This window comes from Rutidosis leptorrhynchoides, chromosome 6 (assembly GCF_046630445.1).
Source record: "Rutidosis leptorrhynchoides isolate AG116_Rl617_1_P2 chromosome 6, CSIRO_AGI_Rlap_v1, whole genome shotgun sequence".
NCBI classification, from domain to species: Eukaryota; Viridiplantae; Streptophyta; class Magnoliopsida; order Asterales; family Asteraceae; genus Rutidosis; species Rutidosis leptorrhynchoides.
In genome coordinates this window covers 172,516,664-172,530,676 of record NC_092338.1, presented here as the reverse complement: position 1 = coordinate 172,530,676, position 14,013 = coordinate 172,516,664, and positions in this window count along the sequence as shown.

Genomic DNA, 14,013 nt, shown 5'->3' with positions numbered 1-14,013 from the left:
CCAACGACCAAAAACACCTACAAACACTTTCATTCTTCAATTTTCTTCATCTAATTGAACTCTCTCAAGTTCTATCTTCAAGTTCTAAGTGTTCTTCATAAATTCCAAAAGTTCTAGTTTCATAAAATCAAGAATACTTTCAAGTTTGCTAGCTCACTTCCAATCTTGTAAGGTGATCATCCAACCTCAAGAAATCTTTGTTTCTTACAGTAGGTTATCATTCTAATACAAGGTAATAATCATATTCAAACTTTGGTTCAATTTCTATAACTATAACAATCTTATTTCAAGTGATGATCTTACTTGAACTTGTTTTCGTGTCATGATTTTGCTTCAAGAACTTTGAGCCATCCAAGGATCCATTGAAGCTAGATCCATTTTTCTCTTTTCCAGTAGGTTCATCCAAGGAACTTAAGGTAGTAATGATGTTCATAACATCATTCGATTCATACATATAAAGCTATCTTATTCGAAGGTTTAAACTTGTAATCACTAGAACATAGTTTAGTTAATTCTAAACTTGTTCGCAAACAAAAGTTAATCCTTCTAACTTGACTTTTAAAATCAACTAAGCACATGTTCTATATCTATATGATATGCTAACTTAATGATTTAAAACCTGGAAACACGAAAAACACCGTAAAACCGGATTTACGCCGTCGTAGTAACACCGCGGGCTGTTTTGGGTTAGTTAATTAAAAACTATGATAAACTTTGATTTAAAAGTTGTTATTCTGAGAAAATGATTTTTATTATGAACATGAAACTATATCCAAAAATTATGGTTAAACTCAAAGTGGAAGTATGTTTTCTAAAATGGTCATCTAGACGTCGTTCTTTCGACTGAAATGACTACCTTTACAAAAACGACTTGTAACTTATTTTTACGACTAGAAACCTATACTTTTTTTGTTTAGATTCATAAAATAGAGTTCAATATGAAACCATAGCAATTTGATTCACTCAAAACGGATTTAAAATGAAGAAGTTATGGGTAAAACAAGATTGGATAATTTTTCTCATTTTAGCTACGTGAAAATTGGTAACAAATCTATTCCAACCATAACTTAATCAACTTGTATTATATATTATGTAATCTTGAGATACCATAGACACGTATACAATGTTTCGACCTATCATGTCGACACATCTATATATATTTCGGAACAACCATAGACACTCTATATGTGAATGTTGGAGTTAGCTATACAGGGTTGAGGTTGATTCCAAAATATATATAGTTTGAGTTGTGATCAATACTGAGATACGTATACACTGGGTCGTGGATTGATTCAAGATAATATTTATCGATTTATTTCTGTACATCTAACTGTGGACAACTAGTTGTAGGTTACTAATGAGGACAGCTGACTTAATAAACTTAAAACATCAAAATATATTAAAAGTGTTGTAAATATATTTTGAACATACTTTGATATATATGTATATATTGTTATAGGTTCGTGAATCAACCAGTGGCCAAGTTTTACTTCCCGACGAAGTAAAAATCTGTGAAAGTGAGTTATAGTCCCACTTTTAAAATCTAATATTTTTGGGATGAGAATACATGCAGGTTTTATAAATGATTTACAAAATAGACACAAGTACGTGAAACTACATTCTATGGTTGAATTATCGAAATCGAATATGCCCCTTTTTATTAAGTCTGGTAATCTAAGAATTAGGGAACAGACACCCTAATTGACGCGAATCCTAAAGATAGATCTATTGGGCCTAACAAACCCCATCCAAAGTACCGGATGCTTTAGTACTTCGAAATTTATATCATATCCGAAGGGTGTCCCGGAATGATGGGGATATTCTTATATATGCATCTTGTTATTGTCGGTTACCAGGTGTTCACCATATGAATGATTTTTATCTCTATGTATGGGATGTGTATTGAAATATGAAATCTTGTGGTCTATTGTTACGATTTGATATATATAGGTTAAACCTATAACTCACCAACATTTTTGTTGACGTTTTAAGCATGTTTATTCTCAGGTGATTATTAAGAGCTTCCGCTGTCGCATACTTAAATAAGGACAAGATTTGGAGTCCATGCTTGTATGATATTGTGTAAAAACTGCATTCAAGAAACTTAGTTTGTTGTAACATATTTGTATTGTAAACCATTATGTAATGGTCGTGTGTAAACAGGATATTTTAGATTATCATTATTTGATAATCTACGTAAAGCTTTTTAAACCTTTATTGATGAAATAAAGGTTATGGTTTGTTTAAAAATGAATGCAGTCTTTGAAAAACGTCTCATATAGAGGTCAAAACCTCGCAACGAAATCAATTAATATGGAACGTTTTTAATCAATAAGAACGGGACATTTCAGTTGGTATCAGAGCGTTGGTCTTAGAGAACCAGAAAATTTGCATTAGTGTGTCTTATCGAGTTTGTTAGGATGCATTAGTGAGTCTGGACTTCGACCGTGTTTTCTTTAAAAATGATTGCTTAACATTTTTGTTGGAAACTATATATTTTTAACATATGAATATTATGTGATATATTAATCTCTTAACGTGTTTGATATTATGTGATAGATGTCTACCTCTAGAACAAGTTCCATTGACTCACCTAATAATAATGAAGAGTCAAATGTAAATTGGAATGATTTGTGGACTGATTCACAAGTTCCCGAAGAGGAACCGGAAGAAGAGTCGGAACCGGAAGAAGAATCGGAACCTGAAGAAGAATCGGAACCGGATGAAGAAATAGAACCGGTGGGGGAAATAATAAAACGGTTAAGTAAAAGAAAATCCTCAACCAACCGACCAAAGTTAATTATGGTCAATGGTGTTTCCGCCAAGGAAGCAAAATATTGGGAGGATTACCAATTCTCCGATGAATCGGATTCCGACGAGAATTCCGATGATGTTATAGAAATTACCCCAACTGAATTTAAAAAGGCAAAAGAAAATAATAAGGGAAAGGGCATAAAAATAGAGAAATCTAATTCCAACCCCGATGAACTTTATATGTATCGTCAACCCCCGAAGTCCTTAAGTTGTAACAATGACCCGGGAACCTCTAAACCACCAGGTTTTTCTAAACCAATGTGGACAACGACGGCTCGTATTAGGGGAACATCATATATCCCTAGAAACTTGGCAAAACGAACCAAAACCGAAGAAGAAGAAACGAGCGAGTCGGAATAAGATAGTTGTATTCGTGTGGTGTAATATATGGAATATAGTGTTCTTATGCTTTATGATATATGTAAAAAATTGCTTGTATTAATAAGTATTTTTTTTTATGAATCTAACTCTTGTCTATTTTACAGTTTAAAAACACAAAATGGATAGACAACCCAATATTTTAAGAGACCTACCCGGAGACATGATTGATGAAATCTTGTCTAGAGTCGGCCAGAATTCTTCGGCACAACTATTTAAGGCGAGATCAGTTTGTAAGACATTCGAAGAACGTTCCAAGAATGTCTTGGTTTATAAGAGACTTTCGTTTGAAAGATGGGGGATATCACATTGGGAAACCCATAAGTTACGATGTGTTTACTTTGACGCATATATTGCGGGGAACCCAAATGCTCTTTTACGCAACGGGTTAAGAAATTATTTTGACTCAATATATCCGAATATTGGACTTCGTGATTTAGAAAAAGCGGCTAACATGCAACATAAAGAAGCATGTTATGCTTACGGATTAGTAATGTTCGCTTCTCACCAAAGTGAGAACAAGAACATCGGGCTACAACTATTAAACAAAACGTTTCCACAAGTGACGGAGTCGGTAATTGGGGTAAGAAATGAGGTTTTTAGATTATTACGGGACTGTTGGACATTACGTAACCCTCGTCCCTTTCATGACGTTACAACACGCTGTCTTATCAACGGCCATAACGGTTATGTTGCACAAGACCAAGGATGGGAAGTAGTCCTAGTAAAACCAGAATGCATGACTTGTTTCTGGACGTATGAATTACGTGTCTTTATTGCCTTTGCTGAACGACTTGTGTACTAGCTAGAATTGTCTTCACAACTATCTTGTATCAAAGTTATTGTGTGCTATATTTCATGCTTTATGTAAAATAAGCGGTATTGTAAGTTTGTAAAATATTGTATAAAAGTTTGAACGCGAAATATTATTATAATCAGTTTTTCATATAGAATTGTAGTAGTTGAATTGTATATTAGCTACTAAGTATGAACTTAACGGGTAGGTACTACCCGAATTTAAACTTATAAAACGCTAATATGAAGAAAAAGCTTTTATAAATGAGTTCATATTATGCTACGAAATACTATTAACTACTCTTAATATTCTGTATGATTAACTTGTTCCATTTAACTATTTTGAAGGAAATGGCACCGACTACTCGACACACCGTGAATATGAATGAAGAGGAATTCCGTACTTTTCTAGCTTCAAACATAGCCGCAGTACAGGCTGCGCTACATACCAACAATAACCTTGGATCTAGCAGTACAGGAAATCGTGTAGGATGCACCTACAAAGAATTCACTGCCTGCAAACCTTTGGAATTTGATGGAACCGAAGGACCGATCGGATTGAAACGGTGGACCGAGAAGGTCGAATCGGTGTTTGCCATAAGTAAGTGTACTGAAGAGGACAAAGTAAAGTACGCTACGCATACCTTCACAGGTTCTGCGTTAACATGGTGGAATACCTATCTAGAGCAAGTGGGACAAGACGATGCGTACGCACTACCGTGGTCAGCATTCAAGCACTTGATGAATGAGAAGTACCGTCCCAGAACCGAGGTCAATAAGCTCAAGACAGAACTTAGAGGGTTACGAACCCAAGGATTTGATATTACCACGTACGAAAGACGATTCACAGAATTGTGCCTATTGTGTCCGGGAGCATTCGAAGATGAGGAAAAGAAGATCGACGCGTTTGTGAAAGGATTACCGGAAAGAATCCAAGAAGATATAAGTTCACACGAACCCGCCTCCATACAACAGGCATGTAGAATGGCTCACAAACTAGTGAACCAGATTGAAGAAAGAATTAAAGAACAGACTGCTGAAGAGGCCAATGTGAAGCAAGTCAAAAGAAAGTGGGAGGAAAACGGTGATAAGAATCACCAATACAACAACAACAGCAATTACAACAATAATCGCAACAATTATCCCAACAATCGCAACATCAATCGCAACTACAACAAACGGCCCAACAACAACAACAACAACAACAGCAACTACAACAATCATCCCAACAACAATAATAACCGCAACAACAACAACAATCAGAAGCAACTATGCCAAAGGTGTGAAAAGAATCACTCGGGGTTCTGCACCAAATTTTGCAACAAGTGTAAAAGAAATGGTCATAGCGCGGCGAAGTGTGAGGTCTACGGACCAGGGGTTAATAGAACGAAAGGAACAAATGGTGTCGGAACGAGTAATGGCGGAGCAAGTAGTGTCGGAGCAAGTTATGCCAATGTAGTTTGTTATAAATGTGGAAAACCAGGCCACATTATTAGAAATTGCCCAAACCAGGAGAACACGAATGGACAAGGCCGTGGAAGAGTTTTCAATATTAATGCGGTAGAGGCACAGGAAGACCCGGAGCTTGTTACGGGTACGTTTCTTATTGACAATAAATCTGCTTACGTTTTATTTGATTCGGGTGCGGATAGAAGCTATATGAGTAGAGATTTTTGTGCTAAATTAAGTTGTCCATTGACGCCTTTGGATAGTAAATTTTTACTCGAATTAGCAAATGGTAAATTAATTTCAGCAGATAATATATGTCGGAATCGAGAAATTAAACTGGTTAGCGAAACATTTAAGATTGATTTGATACCAGTAGAGTTAGGGAGTTTTGATGTGATAATCGGTATGGACTGGTTGAAAGAAGTGAAAGCGGAGATCGTTTGTTACAAAAATGCAATTCGCATTATACGAGAAAAAGGAAAACCCTTAATGGTGTACGGTGAAAAGGGCAACACGAAGCTACATCTTATTAGTAATTTGAAGGCACAAAAACTAATAAGAAAAGGTTGCTATGCTGTTCTAGCACACGTCGAGAAAGTACAAACTGAAGAAAAGAGCATCAATGATGTTCCCATTGTAAAAGAATTTCCCGATGTATTTCCGAAAGAATTACCGGGATTACCCCCACATCGATCCGTTGAATTTCAAATAGATCTTGTACCAGGAGCTGCACCAATAGCTCGTGCTCCTTACAGACTCGCACCCAGCGAGATGAAAGAACTGCAAAGCCAATTACAAGAACTTTTAGAGCGTGGTTTCATTCGACCAAGCACATCACCGTGGGGAGCTCCTGTTTTGTTTGTCAAGAAGAAAGATGGTACATTCAGGTTGTGTATCGACTACCGAGAGTTGAACAAACTTACCATCAAGAACCGCTACCCACTACCGAGAATCGACGACTTATTTGATCAACTACAAGGCTCGTCTGTTTATTCAAAGATTGACTTACGTTCCGGGTATCATCAAATGCGGGTGAAAGAAGATGATATTCCAAAGACTGCTTTCAGAACACGTTACGGTCATTACGAGTTTATGGTCATGCCGTTTGGTTTAACTAATGCACCAGCTGTGTTCATGGACCTTATGAACCGAGTGTGTGGACCATACCTTGACAAGTTTGTCATTGTTTTCATTGATGACATACTTATTTACTCAAAGAATGACCAAGAACACGGTGAACATTTGAGAAAGGTGTTAGAAGTATTGAGGAAGGAAGAATTGTACGCTAAGTTTTCAAAGTGTGCATTTTGGTTGGAAGAAGTTCAATTCCTCGGTCACATAGTGAACAAAGAAGGTATTAAGGTGGATCCGGCAAAGATAGAAACTGTTGAAAAGTGGGAAACCCCGAAAACTCCGAAACACATACGCCAGTTTTTAGGACTAGCTGGTTACTACAGAAGGTTCATCCAAGACTTTTCCAGAATAGCAAAACCCTTGACTGCATTAACGCATAAAGGGAAGAAATTTGAATGGAATGATGAACAAGAGAAAGCGTTTCAGTTATTGAAGAAAAAGCTAACTACGGCACCTATATTGTCATTGCCTGAAGGGAATGATGATTTTGTGATTTATTGTGACGCATCAAAGCAAGGTCTCGGTTGTGTATTAATGCAACGAACGAAGGTGATTGCTTATGCGTCTAGACAATTGAAGATTCACGAACAAAATTATACGACGCATGATTTGGAATTAGGCGCGGTTGTTTTTGCATTAAAGACTTGGAGGCACTACTTATATGGGGTCAAAAGTATTATATATACCGACCACAAAAGTCTTCAACACATATTTAATCAGAAACAACTGAATATGAGGCAGCGTAGGTGGATTGAATTATTGAATGATTACGACTTTGAGATTCGTTACCACCCGGGGAAGGCAAATGTGGTAGCCGATGCCTTGAGCAGGAAGGACAGAGAACCCATTCGAGTAAAATCTATGAATATAATGATTCATAATAACCTTACTACTCAAATAAAGGAGGCGCAACAAGGAGTTTTAAAAGAGGGAAATTTAAAGGATGAAATACCCAAAGGATCGGAGAAGCATCTTAATATTCGGGAAGACGGAACCCGGTATAGGGCTGAAAGGATTTGGGTACCAAAATTTGGAGATATGAGAGAAATGGTACTTAGAGAAGCTCATAAAACCAGATACTCAATACATCCTGGAACGGGGAAGATGTACAAGGATCTCAAGAAACATTTTTGGTGGCCGGGTATGAAAGCCGATGTTGCTAAATACGTAGGAGAATGTTTGACGTGTTCTAAGGTCAAAGCTGAGCATCAGAAACCATCAGGTCTACTTCAACAACCCGAAATCCCGGAATGGAAATGGGAAAACATTACCATGGATTTCATCACTAAATTGCCAAGGACTGCAAGTGGTTTTGATACTATTTGGGTAATAGTTGATCGTCTCACCAAATCAGCACACTTCCTACCAATAAGAGAAGATGACAAGATGGAGAAGTTAGCACGACTGTATTTGAAGGAAGTCGTCTCCAGACATGGAATACCAATCTCTATTATCTCTGATAGGGATGGCAGATTTATTTCAAGATTCTGGCAGACATTACAGCAAGCATTAGGAACTCGTCTAGACATGAGTACTGCCTATCATCCACAAACTAATGGGCAGAGCGAAAGGACGATACAAACGCTTGAAGACATGCTACGAGCATGTGTTATTGATTTCGGAAACAGTTGGGATCGACATCTACCGTTAGCAGAATTTTCCTACAACAACAGCTACCATTCAAGCATTGAGATGGCGCCGTTTGAAGCACTTTATGGTAGAAAGTGCAGGTCTCCGATTTGTTGGAGTGAGGTGGGGGATAGACAGATTACGGGTCCGGAGATTATACAAGAAACTACCGAGAAGATCATCCAAATTCAACAACGGTTGAAAACCGCCCAAAGTCGACAAAAGAGCTACGCTGACATTAAAAGAAAAGATATAGAATTTGAAATTGGAGAGATGGTCATGCTTAAAGTTTCACCTTGGAAAGGCGTTGTTCGATTTGGTAAACGAGGGAAATTAAATCCAAGGTATATTGGACCATTCAAGATTATTGATCGTGTCGGACCAGTAGCTTACCGACTTGAGTTACCTCAACAACTCGCGGCTGTACATAACACTTTCCACGTCTCGAATTTGAAGAAATGTTTTGCTAAAGAAGATCTCACTATTCCGTTAGATGAAATCCAAATCAACGAAAAACTCCAATTCATCGAAGAACCCGTCGAAATAATGGATCGTGAGGTTAAAAGACTTAAGCAAAACAAGATACCAATTGTTAAGGTTCGATGGAATGCTCGTAGAGGACCCGAGTTCACCTGGGAGCGTGAAGATCAGATGAAGAAGAAATACCCGCATCTATTTCCAGAAGATTCGTCAACACCTTCAACAGCTTAAAATTTCGGGACGAAATTTATTTAACGGGTAGGTACTGTAGTGACCCGAACTTTTCCATGTTTATATATATTAATTGAGATTAATGTTTACATGATTAAATGTTTCCAACATGTTAAGCAATCAAACTTGTTAAGACTTGATTAATTGAAATATGTTTCATATAGACAATTGACCACCCAAGTTGACCGGTGATTCACGAACGTTAAAACTTGTAAAAAAACTATATGATGACATATATATGGTTATATATATAGTTAACATGATATTATGATAAGTAAACATATCATTAATTATATTAACAATGAACTACATATGTAAAAACAAGACTACTAACTTAATGATTTTGAAACGAGACATATATGTAACGTTTATCGTTGTAACGACATTTAATGTATATATATCATATTAAGAGATATTCGTACATCATAATATCATGATAATATAATAATTTAAAATCTCTTTTGTTATTATAAACATTGGGTTAACAACATTTAACAAGATCGTTAACCTAAAGGTTTCAAAACAACACTTACATGTAACGACTAACGATGACTTAACGACTCAGTTAAAATGTATATACATGTAGTGTTTTAATATGTATTTATACACTTTTGAAAGACTTCAATACACTTATCAAAATACTTATACTTAACAAAAATGCTTACAATTACATTCTCGTTCAGTTTCATCAACAATTCTACTCGTATGCACCCGTATTCGTACTCGTACAATACACAGCTTTTAGATGTATGTACTATTGGTATATACACTCCAATGATCAGCTCTTAGCAGCCCATGTGAGTCACCTAACACATGTGGGAACCATCATTTGGCAACTAGCATGAAATATCTCATAAGATTACAAAAATATGAGTAATCATTCATGACTTATTTACATGAAAACAAAATTACATATCCTTTATATCTAATCCATACACCAACGACCAAAAACACCTACAAACACTTTCATTCTTCAATTTTCTTCATCTAATTGAACTCTCTCAAGTTCTATCTTCAAGTTCTAAGTGTTCTTCATAAATTCCAAAAGTTCTAGTTTCATAAAATCAAGAATACTTTCAAGTTTGCTAGCTCACTTCCAATCTTGTAAGGTGATCATCCAACCTCAAGAAATCTTTGTTTCTTACAGTAGGTTATCATTCTAATACAAGGTAATAATCATATTCAAACTTTGGTTCAATTTCTATAACTATAACAATCTTATTTCAAGTGATGATCTTACTTGAACTTGTTTTCGTGTCATGATTTTGCTTCAAGAACTTTGAGCCATCCAAGGATCCATTGAAGCTAGATCCATTTTTCTCTTTTCCAGTAGGTTCATCCAAGGAACTTAAGGTAGTAATGATGTTCATAACATCATTCGATTCATACATATAAAGCTATCTTATTCGAAGGTTTAAACTTGTAATCACTAGAACATAGTTTAGTTAATTCTAAACTTGTTCGCAAACAAAAGTTAATCCTTCTAACTTGACTTTTAAAATCAACTAAGCACATGTTCTATATCTATATGATATGCTAACTTAATGATTTAAAACCTGGAAACACGAAAAACACCGTAAAACCGGATTTACGCCGTCGTAGTAACACCGCGGGCTGTTTTGGGTTAGTTAATTAAAAACTATGATAAACTTTGATTTAAAAGTTGTTATTCTGAGAAAATGATTTTTATTATGAACATGAAACTATATCCAAAAATTATGGTTAAACTCAAAGTGGAAGTATGTTTTCTAAAATGGTCATCTAGACGTCGTTCTTTCGACTGAAATGACTACCTTTACAAAAACGACTTGTAACTTATTTTTACGACTAGAAACCTATACTTTTTTTGTTTAGATTCATAAAATAGAGTTCAATATGAAACCATAGCAATTTGATTCACTCAAAACGGATTTAAAATGAAGAAGTTATGGGTAAAACAAGATTGGATAATTTTTCTCATTTTAGCTACGTGAAAATTGGTAACAAATCTATTCCAACCATAACTTAATCAACTTGTATTATATATTATGTAATCTTGAGATACCATAGACACGTATACAATGTTTCGACCTATCATGTCGACACATCTATATATATTTCGGAACAACCATAGACACTCTATATGTGAATGTTGGAGTTAGCTATACAGGGTTGAGGTTGATTCCAAAATATATATAGTTTGAGTTGTGATCAATACTGAGATACGTATACACTGGGTCGTGGATTGATTCAAGATAATATTTATCGATTTATTTCTGTACATCTAACTGTGGACAACTAGTTGTAGGTTACTAATGAGGACAGCTGACTTAATAAACTTAAAACATCAAAATATATTAAAAGTGTTGTAAATATATTTTGAACATACTTTGATATATATGTATATATTGTTATAGGTTCGTGAATCAACCAGTGGCCAAGTTTTACTTCCCGACGAAGTAAAAATCTGTGAAAGTGAGTTATAGTCCCACTTTTAAAATCTAATATTTTTGGGATGAGAATACATGCAGGTTTTATAAATGATTTACAAAATAGACACAAGTACGTGAAACTACATTCTATGGTTGAATTATCGAAATCGAATATGCCCCTTTTTATTAAGTCTGGTAATCTAAGAATTAGGGAACAGACACCCTAATTGACGCGAATCCTAAAGATAGATCTATTGGGCCTAACAAACCCCATCCAAAGTACCGGATGCTTTAGTACTTCGAAATTTATATCATATCCGAAGGGTGTCCCGGAATGATGGGGATATTCTTATATATGCATCTTGTTATTGTCGGTTACCAGGTGTTCACCATATGAATGATTTTTATCTCTATGTATGGGATGTGTATTGAAATATGAAATCTTGTGGTCTATTGTTACGATTTGATATATATAGGTTAAACCTATAACTCACCAACATTTTTGTTGACGTTTTAAGCATGTTTATTCTCAGGTGATTATTAAGAGCTTCCGCTGTCGCATACTTAAATAAGGACAAGATTTGGAGTCCATGCTTGTATGATATTGTGTAAAAACTGCATTCAAGAAACTTAGTTTGTTGTAACATATTTGTATTGTAAACCATTATGTAATGGTCGTGTGTAAACAGGATATTTTAGATTATCATTATTTGATAATCTACGTAAAGCTTTTTAAACCTTTATTGATGAAATAAAGGTTATGGTTTGTTTAAAAATGAATGCAGTCTTTGAAAAACGTCTCATATAGAGGTCAAAACCTCGCAACGAAATCAATTAATATGGAACGTTTTTAATCAATAAGAACGGGACATTTCACATATCCTCTCCATGATACACCTTCGGAGACACAGCCTCCTCCTACTGAGGCTACAGATACCTCACACACTCTTCATCCCTCTACGGAGACTCAGCCTCCTCCTATTGAGGCTACAGCTACCGCACCCTCTTCACACCATACTACAGAGACTCAACCTCCTCCTATTGAGGTTACCGCTACCGCACATTCCCCGCATCATACTACGGAGCCACAGCCTCCTAATACTGAGGCTACATCTTCCTGTACCTCCACTCATCCCATGATCACTCGCACGCGTCTTGGTACCACTAAACCCGTTCAACATCTCAACCTTCACACCACTATCGTGTCACCTGTCCCTCGCACTTACCCTGAAGCCCTTACTGACCCTAACTGGAAACAAGCTATGATTGATGAATATAATGCTTTAATTAACAACAGTACTTGGACACTTGTGCCCCGCCCATCGGACACGAACATAGTTCGCTCCATGTGGCTATTTAAGCACAAGTATAATGCAGATGGTACTTTGAGCAGGTACAAGGCCCAACTCGTTGCTAACGGTCACAATCAGCAGGTTGACATTGATTGTGATGAGACTTTAGTCCGGTTGTCAAACCGGCATCGATACGCACTGTCCTTAGTTTGGCGGTTTCTCGACACTGGCCAGTTCAACAGCTGGATGTCAAGAACGCTTTCCTTCACGGGCAGCTTTCCGACACAGTTTATATGCATCAGCCACCAGGGTTTCGAGATCACAGATACCCGGATCATGTCTGCTTATTGCAGAAATATCTATATGGCCTTAAACAGGCTCCACGAGCATGGTTTCAGCGTTTTGCAGGATATGCCCAGCAGATTGGTTTTCACCATAGCTGATGTGATACGTCTCTCTTTATCTATCACCGGGGATCCGATACAGCCTATTTGCTTCTGTATGTCGATGATATTGTGTTGACTGCTCTTCTACTAGTCTACTTCTGCGGATTATTTCTTCCTTACATAAGGAATTTGCTATGACTGATTTGGGTCCCTTGAACTACTTTCTTAGAATTCAGGCCACCCGCACTACAGCTGGCATGTTTCTCTCTCAGAAACAATATGCCGTCGAGATTATCGAGCGAGCCGACATGCCCAATTGCCATCCTTGCAGGACCCCGGTTGAACCGGGTGCTAAGCTTACTAGTCATGGACATCATGTCAAGGATCCGACTCTCTATCGGAGCCTTGCAGGCACTCTTCAGTATCTCACCTTCACTCGTCCAGACATCTCATACGCAGTTCAGCAGATTTGTCTTTTCATGCACGATCCTCGGGAACAGCACATGCACGCCCTCAAACGGATCATTCATTACATACAGGGCACTACTGATTTCAGCTTACAGCTATATTCATCATCTCCCACTAGTTTGGTTGCCTACTCTGACGCTGATTGGGCCGGTTATCCAACTACCAGACGATCTACTGCAACTTCCTTTTATCATGGTCATCAAAACGGCAACTCACGCCTTCTCGCTCCAGTGCCGAAGCAGAGTATCGTGGGGTTGCCAATGCTGTTGCAGAGACCTGTTGGATTCGTAATCTCCTCTGTAAGCTTCATTGTCCTCTAACCTCCGCTACTCTGGTATATTGTGATAATGTCAGCTCGGTCTACCTTTCTACTAATCCGGTTCAGCATCAGCGGACCAAACACATTGAGATCGACATTCACTTTGTGCGCGATCTTGTTGCTCAGGGGCAGGTTCGGGTTCTTCACGTGCCATCCAGATATCAGTTTGCTGACATCTTCACCAAAGAACTTCCGTATGCATTGTTTGACGAGTTCAGATCCAGTTT